Below are 18,386 nucleotides of genomic sequence, written 5' to 3'. Positions count from 1 at the left end.
AGTTAGTTGGGTTTTTAGAATTCACTATAGCTTCCACCTTTTTCTTTTGGGGATTTAATCCTTCAGAGGTAACTTCATGTCCCAAGAAGTTTACACGAGTGCGGCACCATTGAGCTTTTTGTAGGGATAATTTTACACCTGCCCTTTTAAGTTGGCTGAGGACGTGTTTAAGCTCTGCGATGTGTTTTTCAAAGTCTGTGCTTTTGATTAAAACATCATCAACATAAGATAAGGTCCCCCTTTCCAGTGCATCAGGCATAGCCTTATGCATGAATACAGCAAATTCATGTCCAGAATTTATGTATCCAAATGGAAGTCTCTGGAATGCATACTGAACCTTTTGGAAAGAGAATGCTAGCTTATATTGGTCCTCTTCATGTACCTTTATGGTCCAATATCCCTGTGCACAATCAATGGCAGTGAATATTTTGGATCCCTGCATTTGTGATAGGCACTGGTCAATGTATGGTACAGGCCAGCCAGACATGTATACTCGTTTGTTTAGCTGTCTTAAGTCAGCACACAAACGCCATTGTCCATTGGGCTTAAGGACACCTAGAATAGGATTATTATAAGATCTGTGCACCTGTCTGATAATACCTCTTTCTTCCAAATTCCTTATGATCTCTGCAAGAGAATCATATGAGGCTAAGGGAAGTCTGTATTGTTTGACAAATACAGGTGGTGCATTAGGATCTGTTTGTATCCTTGCAATGTGCAAGTCTGTAGTACCACAGTCATAAGAATCCTTAGCAAAAATATCCTTGTACTCCATCAGGAGTTCTCGCAGCTGTTGGCGTTCATCATCGCTGGAACAGCCATTATCTAAGGATATTTGCTCTTCGACTATTTGCTGAAATCCTGGAAAGATTTCAGGCTGTCCTATTTCATAGGCTTCTTCCAACCTAGAGGTGAGATCCCCTTGATTATAGTTTACATTGCTCCCATGACTCTGGGTATTGGGGTAATCTTGCTGTTTGATTGGCTGATCAAACACTAGAGAGGCTTCTTCAATTTTACAGATGCCTTCCTCTGAGCTGAAGGGATAAATAGACTGAATATTAAATAGACCCTCTGGCATAGATGCAAAGGATTGTTCTATTAATTGTTCTTCAGTTAAGTATCCTTCAGGTATTAGCCCAATTACATTATTCTGGAATCCAAAAGTGTAATAACTTGATTCCAGTGCATATCCTATGGTAGTTCCCTTGGATAATGTTATATCTTGTGGGGTCATGTTATGCACAATAATATGTATTGGAATAGTTCCAATATTCACCATAGGAGTGTAGGTTACTGTGACACCCAGATTTTGTATTCTATGGGAGAGGCAAATTAGTGTTTCAGAAGTTTTTAATTTCTGACCTCTCTTTACCTGTAAGGGTAAAAGAAATTTATCAGCCCCAGCAGGAATTATGACATCGCTAGATACCTGCATATTTACAGCATATGGCAATTGCTGGTTTGATTTTAGGGCTGCATTTTCATCCTGAAATACTTCAGGGTCCCCCTTTAACCTGCTCCAGAGGCAAGAATTAATCAAATCAATTTGTATGGCATATCTGTGTAAGATATCATTGCCAATGTATATTTGATTATGGGGAGTATTTAAAACTAAAAACAGGTGCTTCACTGACTTATTGCCAATAGAGATAGATAATAAGCACTTAGCTGTGATGTTATAGCTTTCAGACCTGTCATCCAGGCCGTTGACACAGTGGTCTTGGGGAGAAAGATATTTAATCACTTTAGGTTCAGCTATTGGCACTAATAAACCTTCGCTTATATAGCTAGCTTCCTGTTTTAAGTTTATTTTAGCATACGTGGTTTTACCAAGGTCATGTACTTGTATAGGGATAAATAGATCCTCTTTAACTCTCTCAATCCCTGTGAGTTATTGAGCGTGGCCTCCCCCCTTAGGGACTTTATGATCCCCCTTGTGGAGTGATATGGTTAATACATCGCCATTTAGGGAAATATTCGCTATCTTTCCAGGCGATATTTTAAAGGTATTACCATCAGAGCCACTAAAAGGAGTCTGATCATCTATTTGTAGAATAGTGATTTCAGGTACAGAGTTATTCCTGAAATGAATCTCCACAGCATCTGGTTTCTCTTCCACCACGTGACAGCTATGTCGGGTGCGAGATATACCAGATTTTTCATAATTTATAGGCCTTTTAACTTGTGACCAAATTACATTATTTATGCAATCAATTATGATGCTTAATCGCTTCAGGAGATCACTACCAATAATTAAACGATCAGTTGGCAGATCCACTATAATGACAGGGTGTCTTATGACCCTGTTCCCCAATTTAAATTTTAACCAGGCTGTACCGTAGACTTTTAGAGAATCACCCCCAACTCCTATTAGAGAACCGTCAAATTCTTTTATTTTAGGTTTGTGGGGTGTTAGCTCATTTAGCTGTGTGTAGTACCTGTGGGATAAAATAGTTGCCTGAGATCCAGTGTCGACTAATCCCATGATAGGGTTGGAGACTGAATCTTGCAGCTCAACTAATACGTAATATCTTCCTGCATTTTTTACCATTTCACACATAAAATTGGCATTCTCATACATCTGTGGGCTTCGCCACGTGTTACCTGAATTCGCCACGTTTTCCTGTGTAGAGGAAGCTTCATACCTACCTGTTTCCTCTATGACAGGGTCGGCTGGATTCTTTTGTACTGCATCTGTGGAAATAAGGTTAAGAGAGTGCTGCAAAGGAAGAGATTTGTTAATTTTTCCCGGATAAGGTTGCTTGTCATCACGGCTAAATCGTCCGTTTTCGGTCTGTGGGGAAAGAACATGATTAGTATCATTTACATTTATTATTTCATTTTGTATATCTCTTCCCTCCCTTTCAGGTGATACCGCAGTGTTTATGACTGTGCCTGTGGTCCACTGCTGACCACTGGCTGTACCCCTAAAAAAGTATTGTTCGGTTGCTGAGCCGTAGATTTTTGACTCATATTAGCGATTTGTTCGCTCAACCGATTTAACTGGGTAAACAGCATATCTACCTGATTGTACAAGTTACCTCTACCCCTGGGTCTATCTCCTGGTGCCCCATTGTAATGATTCTTGGACCATTGGGTACCCTCAGAATCAGGGCCGCTATTTCTATTCTGGCGTGGTTTCCCCTGGGATTCAGCTTGCTCAGTATTAGTACCTTGGGGAGCATTATATACCTGGGGTGTCTGGTTATCCTGAGAATACCTTCGCCGTCTATTGTATCTACCTTTGCGGGGGTACCCATTATTCTGTGGGTATTCTCTTTGGGCGTAATTATTCCCCTGAGTATGTCCCCCGCTTTGGCTATAGTCTCTCAGCGTCTCATCCCATGTTGGGGGCGGGGTAGAGTTAAACCTCTGTGGAGATGGCCCGTTTTCTCTGGTCACTTCCGCATAGGTTTTCTTTTTAAATTCCAAGTTTAGGGGTTCAGGTGACACCCTAGTTTCGGCCACTATTTTAGGTTTGGGCTTTTTCTCCCTTTTATCCCCCTGTTCACTGGACTGCTGAATAGAGTATAACTTTGTACTCTCTTTGATCAGCCATTCCAATGAACAGTTCTCCTCAAAATCTCTAGCTAAGTTGATTTTGATGGGTGTGGGGAGCGCTTCAAAAAATATATTCACAAACTCTGAACCTTCAAATATGGGATCATCTTCAGCCATGCTGTACGCATTCTTCAATACAGAAAGGAACTCGATTGGACTTTGATTCACACTACATTTTAAACCATATACAGCTATTCTCGCTGCCGTTTTAGTGTGATGTTGTCCGAATTCTTTTCTGCATTGTCGTTTTGTTTCACTCCAGGAACGAATATTCATATCCTTTAGTGAAGCAAAGAATTTGTGATGCTTACTTTCAAATACCCAGGGTAGAAATTCAATTTTTAATTGCTCACTTGTAACACTCATTATAGATAATGCGTTTTCAAAGGCCTCTAAGTGGTCAATTATGGAAGTGGCCCCCCCTTTAGAAAATGGGCGTACTGTATTCTTTAGGAATTTAATTATTGTGGGGGTGTCATACACTTTATTTGGTATATCACTAGACCTTACTGGGGACTTATTGTTTGAGCTAGAGTGCCTTTCATTTGAAGCGTAATAATTTTCTGGTCCCCCAGAGTTATGTAGTTGTCTAGGGGAAAAAGTTATCGCTGGGCCTGAATTAGGGCTAGAGTTTGGGTATCTTTGTCTATCCTCCCGCCTGGGATCTTGACTATCATTTCTGTCCCAGTCCTTATAGCTGCTAATTTGTCTCTGTAATTTATTTATTGCATGCTCGTATGCTTTTTCAGCCTCATGATATCTAGCTCTTAAAGTTTTATTTTCATCTTGGCACTTTTGATATTCTTCTTCGAAAGTTTTAAAATCAGCCATTAGTTCCTGATTATATTTATCTAAATCAGAAGCCTTTTGACTAATATGGAAAACCTCTGTCTTTGTCTGAATAAAGGAATCTTGAAATTCTCGTAATGAATTATTTTCATCCCTTAGCCACCCTAATTGTCTGTTTTGTCCTGCCATTTGGTTAGACATTTCACAGCTCAAATACATTAGGATCGGCCAAGTTTCGAAAATTAATTCATCACGCCCCCTAAGTTCCGTGCATCTATTAAGTTGCAGTAACATTTGGTGTAATTCCCCATCTTCAAACCACATATCTTTAACTAAATCTTTGGCCTTATCTTTACACTCATTAATATACCTGGAGACATCGTCCCCAATATCAAGTCTAGTCATGATGTGATTCATGGTGTCTAATTTGAGCATTTTTTTCTGAATCACTTCATTGACGGAGGACATTGGGGAGGACACAATTTCATCTTGCACAGAAACGCTAGCATTACTTTTTGCTGAAGACATCGTTATTTTAGGGTTGTACTTAATAAGATAAAACGCTAATACAATTTTGACCAATAAGAGAGAGAGAAAAATATAAAAATTATATCTTCAAAATATCAATATCAATTTTGAAATATGACAAAATTAGTATTTTTATGAATTTTGAAATATGAAAAATTAATATTTTTGATTAATTTCGAAATATGAAAAATTTATATTTTTATGAATTTTGAAATATGAAAAAGTTATATTTTTATGAATCTTGAAATATGAAGAATTACTATTTTTATGAATTTTGAAATATGAAAAATTAATATTTTTATGAATTTTGTAATATGAAAAATTAATATTTTTATCAATTTTTCAAAAATTAATTTTTAATAATATTTCAAAATATTAATATCAATCTTGAACACGAAAATCAATATTTCAATTTTCAAAAAAAAAACTTTTATATTTTCAAAATATCAATTTGAAATATGAAATTTCTTCTCTCTTCTATAATAATTTCTATTTACCACAAATACACTATATCAATATGATAATTATTTATAATATCTTACGCAAGTGCCTCCATACAATATGTCAGTATATTTATGAAAATCTTAGCAGTATTCTCTAAACAATGTGTAAGTATATGGCAGGGAATATATTTAACAATCTTCCTTTAAACTAAACCTGCAATCAAACATACATTTGCTAAGACAATAAAATTAATCTAAATATCTGAATTCTTTATTATTAGTAAATAACTATGAACATGTTGATACGTAAATATTTGTAATGATTAGAATATGAGTCAATATTATATGCGTTAAAACAAAAACTATTTAAAATATGCTATGCAAAGCTCATGCCAATTTACTTTAAAACCAATCTTTCATTCAGAGCTGCATTTAAAATATTACAATGAGACCTAAAATAGCAGTTACAAACATTCAGCAATATGATTTACAGTGCTAATTTAAGCAATAGTACAATATACACTTCTATTAAAAACATCAGAAATTGTATGTATTATTTATGTAAAGACCCAATTCTGAGTTATAACTCTACAGTTGTATAGATAAAACAATTTAGCATCAAGGATATGTATTTAACAATATACAGACTGAATATAAACTACAGCTATTATGCATATATCTGTGTTAAAATATTAATTGCAACCCTCTTTCTTTTTATATATATATATATATATATATATATATATATATATATATATATATATATATATATATATATATATATATATATATATATATATATATATATATACGTTACCAAAATAGATAGTTCAGTTACCAAGGATTCCTTGTTTCATCTCAGAAAATATATAAGTACATTTTTGCAATCACTGAGAAAAAGCTAGATCAGCTTGTTTAGAATGAATGTATTTTGGACGCCCAGCAGTGTATCATTCAAGTCAGCAAACTGTCCCTTTCTCCTTCATGCGTTCACTTAAATAACTTTTTCATTCATTGATGAAACCATGGGAGTGGCCCTACGAGATCTGACCATCCCATTGGTTAGGTGGGATGTCTATTTGGATTGGCCCTTGGTCACCATGGAAACGCATCCTTTAAGCAGTTAAATTACAACTGCTATACCGGTATCGGCCCTTCGGTGGCAGCAGGCAGCAAAAACAAATTCCTCCTTAACATTTCTAAACATTTTTAAACAGTGAAATATTTCTTTAAACTATGTAATAACTGCCATAATTTCTTGCATGAACCCCTCAGAATATCAATCATAGATGAGGCAAATCTATATCACCTCTCTGGTCATTTTGATATCAAATATGTTATATTATTAACATTTTATTATATTAAGGCAATTTAAAACTGCTAATTATTAGCTTAAAATGCATTTATATATCCTGTTATATATGTTTTCATGTGATATAATATGTTCTATGTCTCCGACAATTTCTGCATATATGAATTGATGCATGCAATAGAAATGGAAACAACTATCAGAAATGGTTTAAGCATTCATATGTCTATGGTCCAAGTATTATTAATCATTTACTTTTAGGTCCACAAATATTTATTTATATTCTTAAAAACATAGAGGCTAAGTAAGATCTTTTATGTTTTCAAAACATATATATATATATATATATATATATATATATATATATATATGCACTTCAAATAAGGGATTATCAAAATGGTCATTCAATCTATACTAATTCTGAATTTATTTCCTATATAAATATCCCCTGCAGCAATCATTCACCTAATACAATGTGCTTAATTTCAATATATATATATATCTATCATGAATCATTCCAAACATACATGGAAAACTGGCATTGTTCCCCTTGCAAAATGCATCCAACTCTATCTGTGTCACCTTCCCCCTAGCTGTGTATTTGCAACACATCTTACTTTGAAATCACAAAACTTAGGTGACAAATTCCAGAGGGGTCCTTGAACACATTCTTTTCTCTCACCAAATGTCCTGGAGTTATAAAACTCTGCATATATAGTCAAATGAGTAGGGAAAAAAATGTTTGTATGTTTTACACCACAGGAGGTGGTTCTTCAAAAGCTATTCTGATTCTCAATCCTGATAAACGTGTATTCACCCAGCTAACCCATATGGTAGGGGGTTGGGACCACGGTGGATTAAAAGCTGTGTTCAACAAACTCATGTTCAATTAATCCTGAGGTCTCATCTAACATATACAGTGTATAAAATATATATATATATATATATATATATACACATATATATATATATATACATATATATATATATATATATACATATACACATATATATGTATACACATGTAATATTCATCATGATATTCATATACTCTGACATATACATGGTTAAAAACACATAGTTAAATACTCAACCAAACTCCCTATGTTTTGCCGCCAAACCTCCGTACTGCCATCCTGGAGGTCCACTGGTGACGTCACGCTGACACGCTGATCGTGCCTAGCGTGATGACGCATGGCACGGCGTTGCCATAGCAACGTCAAGGCGTCCAATAACATAATGGCCAGAGGGTAGGCTATATCCGGTGCTGTCTCACAGCACTGTTGCTAACGGCAACAAGTAAACAACAATATGCGCAACAGCAGAATCACCGGGTATTCCCTACGTAAGCCTGCTAATGATGAACATCTAATGTTTAGCATTTGTCCCAATCGTCAAGAACACTTAAAATCAGAGTTAACCATATGTGGACCAAAAAGCACAATCAGAGTCAGATAGTTATATATACCATATCCCTAATGTGATTTTGTTTAGCCAAAAATTCACACATAGCTGAGTTGCTAGATCTATAACTCAAAACTATTCTGCTCCAATATCACCTTGGTCCACACATAGAAAACCCATACAATGTTAGAGAAGAACTACAAACCCCTTACTTACTTCAGGCAAAATGGAGTATGGTAGAACAAATACATATATGTAATATCCATATATGTAAAGCAAGCGGACACCCTTAAATTACTACTGGGAGATGAAGAAATATTTAGTAGAAAGGGCTAAAATCCAGAGCAGTGTTAAGTCCCTTCGGGGCCAGAGTGTCCAATTTAAAATTCCATCGGCTTTCACGTTGGAGTAACTTCTTTCCTCTATCTTTCCTCTATCCCCTCCCCTTGGACTAGGGGGGATATGATCTATAAGCATAGATCTAATGCTGGACACAGAGTGCACAATGGCGTGCCACAGGTTGGTCCGACTCTCTCGGAAGGAGGTAATCGTCTTTCCAATGTACACTAGGGCACACGGACAGGTGAGCATATAGACCACATGTGTACTTGTGCAACTCAGGCAATGATTTATTTTATACTGCTGATTTTTATGGGGATGCTGGAAAGAATCTCACTTGCACATGCTTTTACATGTAGTACAGCTCCCACAAGGGAAGCATCCCTTTTTCGATGACTTCAGCCAAGTCTCTGTTTTATAGGGGTCCACAGGGTCAGATTTAACGAGGATGTCCCTCAAATTCCTAGACCTCCGATACACCAACCATGGCGCTGTCATACTCTGAAATGGTAAGGTGGGGTCAGTACCAACCACAGGCCAGTGGCGGCGTACAGCATTTGATATGCGTTCACATCCAGGTGTGAATGTAGTGATCAGGTTTAGTTGCTCCGATGTCTCCTTTTTATGGATTTTGGTGTCTGTTTTTGCATCTGTTTTTGCATCTGGCCCCAATAGTTTTTCTTGGATGTCCCAGATCTCTTTCATATGGTAGCCCCTCTTTTTCAATTTCTCGCCCATCTCCTGGACTTGAATCCTCTGTAAGGGTGTCTCGCTATTATTTCTCAGTGCCCTGGTGAGCTGGGAGGTGAGAACACCCTTTTTCTGGTGTTTAGGGTGAAAGCTACTAGCATGTAACGATGAATGTCGGTCTGTGGGTTTTGTGTACAACTTGGTACCAAACCTTAAAGGGCCATTCACCTTAAAAACATTAAGGTCCAAAAAATTCACACCCTCAGAGCTAAATTCTAACTTAAATCGTATTGGACTGGCCATGAGGTTCAAATGTAACACCCACTCACGCAATGATGGCTCCCCACCTCTCCATATGAGGAACACTTTGTCAATGTAGCGGGTATAGTAAATAACTTGAGAGTGTTCAAAAGGCTTCATCAGTTCTTGCTCATACCATGCCATATAGATGTTTGCGTAGGTGGGTGCCACATTCGACCCCATGGCCGTACCAGCCGTCTGTAAATAATAACAATACTCAAATTTGAAGTAATTTTTCTCTAAGCAGATCATTAGTAGCTCGCATATGAATTCAATTGGAGGACCCACATAATGTTCATTATTAGTCACCATGGACCTGACAGCCTCCACCCCCTCAACATGGGGGATGACAGTATAGAGGCTGTCAACATCCATGGTGACCAAAATGTCATCACATTCCAAATTAGTAAAACCTGCAAGTATCCTGAGTAAACTAGGGGAATCCAGTAAATAAGCCCTAGTATTCTTGACAACAGCCTGCAGGAAGGAGTCAATATAGATGGCAAGGTTAGATAGAACCGAACCCCGGGCAGAAACAATAGGTCTGCCCGGGGGGTTCCCAAGTGTCTTGTGAACCTTTGGTAGAAGAAGAGTACAGGGACTATTGGGTGGTCAGTGATCAAAAAATTAAGTTATTTTTCATTAATGAATCCTGCTTCTAGACTACATTGTAAAAAGGTATCTATGGCTTTCTTATATGAGTGAGTTGGATTACCTCTCAATTTTACATATGTGTTCTCATCTGACAGTTGCCGCAAGGCCTCTTGTCTGTAGTCTATGTAGTCAAGTACAACGATAGAACCACCCTTGTCTGCTGGGCGGACAATGACTGATCTATCATTGCTTAGCATAGTGAGTGCCTCTCTTTCAACCTTAGTAAGATTGGGATAAGAGGTTGTATTTGAAGCTTCATTAATACTTTGAGTAAGTATTCTAGTGTAACTCCTGATAGAGGAGTTAGTGTGAGGTGGTTTGTATGTTGATTTCTTTTTAAATGGTTCAGGTGAATATTCCTGTTCTCTAAAGTGATCCCTCAGTTTTAATTGGCGCGGAAACCTATGAATATCAACCAGCCTCTCAAAGGTATCTGTATGTGGAGTAGGCACAAAAGATAAACCCCGATTAAGTAGAGCAATTTCGGCCTCACTTAATGGTCTACTGCTAAGGTTAAACACTATGGCCTAGATTTGGAGTTTGGCGTTAGCCGTGAAAACCAGCGTTAGAGGCTCCTAACGCTGGTTTTAGGCTAACTCTGGTATTTGGAGTCACTCAAAAAAGGGTCTAACGCTCACTTTCCAGCCGCGACTTTTCCACACCGCAGATCCCCTTACGTAAATTGCGTATCCTATCTTTTCAATGGGTATTTAGAGTCATGGCTGAAGTGAGCGACAAAACTCCAGCCGCAGGAAAAAAGTCAGTAGTTAAGAGCTTTCTGGGCTAACGCCGGTTCATAAAGCTCTTAACTACTGTACTCTAAAGTACACTAACACCCATAAACTACCTATGTACCCCTAAACCGAGGTCCCCCCACATCACCGACACTCGATTAAATTTTTTTAACCTCTAATCTGCCGACCGCCAACTACGTTATCCTTATGTACCCCTAATCTGCTGCCCCTAACACCGCCGACCCCTATATTATATTTAGTAACCCCTAATCTGCCCCCCACAACGTCGCCGCCAGCTACCTACACTTTTTAACCCCTAATCTGCCGACCGCAAAGCGCCGCCACCTACGTTATCCTTATGTACCCCTAATCTGCTGCCCCTAACACCGCCGACCCCTATATTATATTTAGTAACCCCTAACCTGCCCCCCACAACGTCGCCGCCAGCTACCTACACTTATTAACCCCTAATCTGCCGACCGCAAAGCGCCGCCACCTACGTTATCCTTATGTACCCCTAATCTGCTGCCCCTAACACCGCCGACCCCTATATTATATTTATTAACCCCTAATCTGCCCCCCACAACGTCGCCTCCACCTGCCTACACTTATTAACCCCTAATCTGCCGAGCGGACCTGAGCGCTACTATAATAAAGTTATTAACCCCTAATCCGCCTCACTAACCCTATAATAAATAGTATTAACCCCTAATCTGCCCTCCCTAACATCGCCGACACCTAACTTCAATTATTAACCCCCAATCTGCCGACCGGAGCTCACCGCTATTCTAATAAATGTATTAACCCCTAAAGCTAAGTCTAACCCTAACACTAACACTAACACCCCCCTAAGTTAAATATAATTTTAATCTAACAAAATTAATTAACTCTTATTAAATAAATTATTCCTATTTAAAGCTAAATACTTACCTGTAAAATAAATCCTAATATAGCTACAATATAAATTATAATTACATTGTAGCTATTTTAGGATTAATATTTATTTTACAGGCAACTTTGTAATTATTTTAACTAGGTACAATAGCTATTAAATAGTTAAGAACTATTTAATAGTTACCTAGTTAAAATAATTACAAAATTACCTGTCAAATAAATCCTAACCTAAGTTACAATTAAACCTAACACTATACTATCATTAAATTAATTAAATAAAATACCTACAATTACCTACAATTAAACCTAACACTACACTATCAATAAATTAATTAAATACAATACCTACAATTACCTACAATTAAACCTAACACTACACTATCAATACATTAATTAAATACAAAACCTACAAATAACTACAATGAAATAAACTAACTAAAGTACAAAAAATAAAAAAGAACTAAGTAACAAAAAATAAAAAAATATCTACAAACATAAGAAAAATATTACAACCATTTTAAACTAATTACACCTACTCTAAGCCCCCTAATAAAACAACAAAGCCCCCAAAATAAAAAATGCCCTACCCTATTCTAAATTACTAAAGTTAAAAGCTCTTTTACCTTACCAGCCCTGAACAGGGCCCTTTGCGGGGCATGCCCCAAGAAGTTCAGCTCTTTTGCCTGTAAAAAAAACATACAATACCCCCCCCCCAACATTACAACCCACCACCCACATACCCCTAATCTAACCCAAACCCCCCTTAAATAAACCTAACACTAAGCCCCTGAAGATCTTCTTACCTTGTCTTCACCATACCAGGTTCACCGATCGGTCCTGAAGAGCTCCTCCGATGTCCTGATCCAAGCCCAAGCGGGGGGCTGAAGATGTCCATGATCCGGTAGAAGTCTTCATCCAAGCGGGGCAGAAGAGGTCTTCCATCCGATTGAAGTCTTCATCCAAGCGGGGCAGAAGAGGTCTTCCATCCGATTGAAGTCTTCATCCAGGCGGCATCTTCTATCGACATCCATCTGGAACGGAGCGGCAGCATCCTGAAGACCTCCGACGCGGAACATCCATCCTGGCCGACGACTGAACGACGAATGACGGTTCCTTTAAATGATGTCATCCAAGATGGCGTCCCTCGAATTCCGATTGGCTGATAGGATTCTATCAGCCAATCGGAATTAAGGTAGGAATATTCTGATTGGCTGATGGAATCTGGATTCCTGCGTAGGTTTAAGATCTTATGATAAATATTAATGGGTGTCTCACCTCCCAGCTCGCCTGTGTCATCTGAGATCAAAATTCTGTCCGCATCTTCATAAGTAAATGCAAGAGGATCCGTGTTGAAATCTTCATCATGTTGTATAATGTCCATGTTAGCAGCTGCCTCCGCCATATAGAACAGATGAAAAAAAGGAGTACAAAAGTTTAAAAACAATCTACCAAATGTAGAAAAATGATTTCAGGGTAGTTGCACAGCTGAATTAGTACAAAGTCCACAGTTCAATGTGTTATATCCAAGAGGAGTGCTAATCCCAAATGCCCCAAGGCAGAATCACAAAGTCAATGTAAGGATTGCACAATCAAACTTTCAATCATTGCCACGGTGCACTGCAAATATCCATCCCAGCGTATCCAAATAGCAGGCACTCACTGGACTTTATAGTAAAATGTAAAAATTTATTTCAGCAGATTAAAATAGACAAACGTTTCGGCACTGCATTGTGCCTTTATCAATCTCGAAATACAAACAACACACAAAACAGAGTGCAGCTCTACACCCAAAGAAAATCAATCTATACATGGTTAAAAAAACATAGTTAAATACTCAACCAAACTCCCTATGTTTTGCTGCCAAACCTCCGTACTGCCATCCTGGAGGTCCACTGGTGACATCACGCTGACACGCTGATCGTGCCTAGCGTGATGACGCATGGCACGGCGTTGCCATAGCAACGTCAAGGCATCCAATAACATAATGGCCAGAGGGTAGGTTATATCCGTGCTGCTGTGCGCATGTCAAATAGTAAGCACAAAGACTCACAGCACTATTGCTAACGGCAACAAGTAAACAACAATATGCGCAACAGCAGAATCACCGGGTATTCCCTACGTAAGGCTGCTAATGATGAACATCTAATGTTTAGCATTTGTCCCAATCGTCAAGAACACTTAAAATCAGAGTTAACCATATGAGGACCAAAAAGCACAATCAGAGTCAGATAGTTATATATACCATATCCCTAATGTGATTTTGTTTAGCCAAAAATTCACACATAGCTGAGTTGCTAGATCTATAACTCAAAACTATTCTGCTCCAATATCACCTTGGTCCACACAAAGAAAACCCATACAATGTTAGAGAAGAACTACAAACCCCTTACTTACTTCAGTCAAAATGGAGTATGGTAGAACAAATACATATATGTAATATCCATATATGTAAAGCAAGCGGACACCCTTAAATTACCCAATCTACTGGGAGATGAAGAAATATTTAGTAGAAAGGGCTAAAATCCAGAGCAGTGTTAAGTCCCTTCAGGGCCAGAGTGTCCAATTTAAAAATCCATCGGCTTTCACGTTGGAGTAACTTCTTTCCTCTATCCCCTCCCCTTGGACTAGGGGGATATGATCTATAAGCATAGATCTAATGCTGGACACAGAGTGTTTCAGTTGTGCACAATGGCGTGCAACAGGTTGGTCAGACTCTCCGTTTTTTAATGCATCTCGGATGGCATGACGATGGTTTGCCATCCTGTCTCGGAAGGAGGTAATCATCTTTCCAATGTACACTAGGGCACACGGACAGGTGAGCATATAGACCACATGTGTACTTGTGCAACTCAGGCGATGATTTATTTTATACCGCTGATTTTTATGGGGATGCTGGAAAGAATCTCCCTTGCACATGCTGTTACATGTAGTACAGCTCCCACAAGGGAAGCATCCCTTTTTCGATGACTTCAGCCAAGTCTCTGTTTTATAGTGGTCCACAGGGTCAGATTTAACGAGGATGTCCCTCAAATTCCTAGACCACCGATACACCAACCTTGGCACTGTCATACTCTGAAATGGTAAGGTGGGGTCAGTACCAACCACAGGCCAGTGGCGGCATACAGCATTTGATATGCGTTCACATCCAGGTGTGAATGTAGTGATCAGGTTTAGTTGCTCCGATGTCTCCTTTTTATGGATTTTGGTGTCTGTTTTTGCATCTGGCCCCAATAGTTTTTCTTGGATGTCCCAGATCTCTTTCATAGGGTAGCCCCTCTTTTTCAATTTCTCGCCCATCTCCTGGACTTGAATCCTCTGTAAGGGTGTCTCGCTATTATTTCTCAGTGCCCTGGTGAGCTGAGAGGTGAGAACACCCTTTTTCTGGTGTTTAGGGTGAAAGCTACTAGCATGTAACAATGAATTTCGGTCTGTGGGTTTTGTGTACAACTTGGTACCAAACCTCAAAGTGCCAGAGTCATTCACCTTAAAAACAATAAGGTCCAAAAAATTCACACCCTCAGAGCTAAATTCTAACTTAAATCGTATTGGACTGGCCATGAGGTTCAAATGTGACACCCACTCACGCAATGATGGCTCCCCACCTCTCCATATGAGGAACACATCGTCAATGTAGCGGGTATAGTAAATCACTTGCGAGTGTTCAAAAGGCTTCATCAGTTCTTGCTCATACCATGCCATATAGATGTTTGCGTAGGTGGGTGCCCATTCGACCCTTTGGCCGTACCAGCCGTCTGTAAATAATAACAATCCTCAAATTTGAAGTAATTTTTCTCTAAGCAGATCATTAGTAGCTCGCATATGAATTCAATCGGAGGACCCGCATAATGTTCATTATTAGTCACCATGGACCTGACAGCCTCCACCCCCTCAACATGGGGGATGACAGTATAGAGGCTGTCAACATCCATGGTGACCAAAATGTCATCACATTCCAAATTAGTAAAACCTGCAAGTATCCTGAGTAAACTAGGGGAATTCAGTAAATAAGCCCTGTCAGGTCCATGGTGACTAATAATGAACATTATGCGGGTCCTCCGATTGAATTCATATGCGAGCTACCAATGATCTGCTTAGAGAAAAATTACTTAAAATTTGAGGATTGTTATTATTTACAGATGGCTGGTACGGCCATGGGGTCGAATGTGGCACCCACCTACGCAAACATCTATGTGGCATGGTATGAGCAAGAACTGATGAAGCCTTTTGAACACTCTCAAGTGATTTGCTATACCCGCTACATTGACGATGTGTTCCTCATATGGAGAGGTGGGGAGCCATCATTGCGTGAGTGGGTGTCACATTTGAACCTCATGGCCAGTCCAATACGATTTAAGTTAGAATTTAGCTCTGAGGGTGTGAATTTTTTGGACCTTAATGTTTTTAAGGTGAATGACTCCTGCACTTTGAGGTTTGCTACCAAGTTGTACACAAAACCCACAGACCGAAATTCATTGTTACATGCTAGTAGCTTTCACCCTAAACACCAGAAAAAGGGTGTTCTCACCTCCCAGCTCACCAGGGCACTGAGAAATAATAGCGAGACACCCTTACAGAGGATTCAAGTCCAGGAGATGGGCGAGAAATTGAAAAAGAGGGGCTACCCTATGAAAGAGATCTGGGACATCCAAGAAAAACTATTGGGGCCAGATGCAAAAACAGACACCAAAATCCATAAAAAGGAGACATCGGAGCAACTAAACCTGATCACTACATTCACACCTGGATGTGAACGCATATCAAATGCTGTACGCCGCCACTGGCCTGTGGTTGGTACTGACCCCACCTTACCATTTCAGAGTATGACAGCGCCATGGTTGGTGTATCGGAGGTCTAGGAATTTGAGGGACATCCATGTTAAATCTGACCCTGTGGACCACTACAAAACAGAGACTTGGCTGAAGTCATCGAAAAAGGGATGCTTCCCTTGTGGGAGCTGTACTACATGTAACAGCATGTGCAAGGGAGATTCTTTCCAGCATCCCCATAAAAATCAGCGGTATAAAATAAATCATCGCCTGAGTTGCACAAGTACACATGTGGTCTTTATGCTCACCTGTCCGTGTGCCCTAGTGTACATTGGAAAGACGATTACCTCCTTCCGAGACAGGATGGCAAACCATCGTCATGCCATCCGAGAGGCATTAAAAAACGGAGAGTCGGACCAAACTGTGGCACGCCATTGTGCACAACTGAAACACTCTGTGTCCAGCATTAGATCTATGCTTATAGATCATATCCCCCCTAGTCCAAGGGGAGGGGATAGAGGAAAGAAGTTACTCCAACGTGAAAGCTGATGGATGTTTAAATTGGACACTCTGGCCCGAAGGGACTTAACACTACTCTGGATTTTAGCCCTTTCTACTAAATATTTCTTCATCTCCCAGTAGATTGGGTAATTTAAGGGTGTCCGCTTGCTTTACATATATGGATATTACATATATGTATTTGTTCTACCATACTCCATTTTGCCTGAAGTAAGTAAGGGGTTTGCAGTTCTTCTCTAACATTGTATGGGTTTTCTATGTGTGGACCAAGGTGATATTGGAGCAGAATAGTTTTGAGTTATAGTTCTAGCAACTCAGCTATGTGTGAATTTTTGGCTAAACAAAATCACATTAGGGATATGGTATATATAACTATCTGACTCTGATTGTGCTTTTTGGTCCACATATGGTTAACTCTGATTTTAAGTGTTCTTGACGATTGGGACAAATGCTAAACATTAGATGTTCATCCTTAGCAGCCTTACGTAGGGAATACCCGGTGATTCTGCTGTTGCGCATATTGTTGTTTACGTGTTGCCGTTAGCAACAGTGCTGTGAGTTTTTGCGCTTACTATTTGACATGCGCACAGCAGCACCGGATATCCCCTACCCTCTGGCCATTATGCTATTGGGCGCCTTGACGTGGCTATGGCAACGCCGTGCCATTCGTCATCACGCTAGGTACGATCAGCGTGTCAGCGTGACGTCACCAGTGGACCTCCAGGATGGCAGTACGGAGGTTTGGCGGCAAAACATAGGGAGTTTGGTTGAGTATTTAACTATGTGTTTTTAACCATGTATAGATTGATTTTCTTTGGGTGTAGAGCTGCACTCTGTTTTGTGTGTTGTTTGTATTTCGAGATTGATAAAGGCACAATGCAGTGCCGAAACGTTTGTCTATTTTAATCTGATGAAATAAATTTTTACATTTTACTATAAAGTCCAGTGAGTGCCTGCTGTTTGGATACGCTGGTATAGATATATAAATATATACGGTATATATATAGGAATAGGTATTTACAAATACATAGAACATATTCTGCTATGTGCAGAACATTGGAATGTGAAATATTTACAGTAAATATATAGTTAAAGCCTTTATTAAAAAGGAACATTGCATACATATACTTTTACATGTCTTCATCTACTTAACGACAAAGGGCTCCAATGCAATTCTATATATGTCTATATACTGTATGTTTATTTATGCATATGTCTGTAAATACATATTTACACATATAAATTCATATGTACACACACACACATATATATCTATATATATATATATATATATATATATATATATAGGTACATACATACATACATATACATTTTTAGAGAAATATATGTATGTGTCTCAATGTTAAAGCCCTTTGCCTGCCTTTTTTGTAACGTTTGTGTGCAATTTTTTTTTTAATATTTTTTTTTACATGGTGTTATTATGAGTGTAAGT

This window comes from Bombina bombina, chromosome 6, assembly GCF_027579735.1.
Source record: "Bombina bombina isolate aBomBom1 chromosome 6, aBomBom1.pri, whole genome shotgun sequence".
NCBI lineage: Eukaryota > Metazoa > Chordata > Amphibia > Anura > Bombinatoridae > Bombina > Bombina bombina.
Note: the sequence above shows the minus strand (reverse complement) of the source record.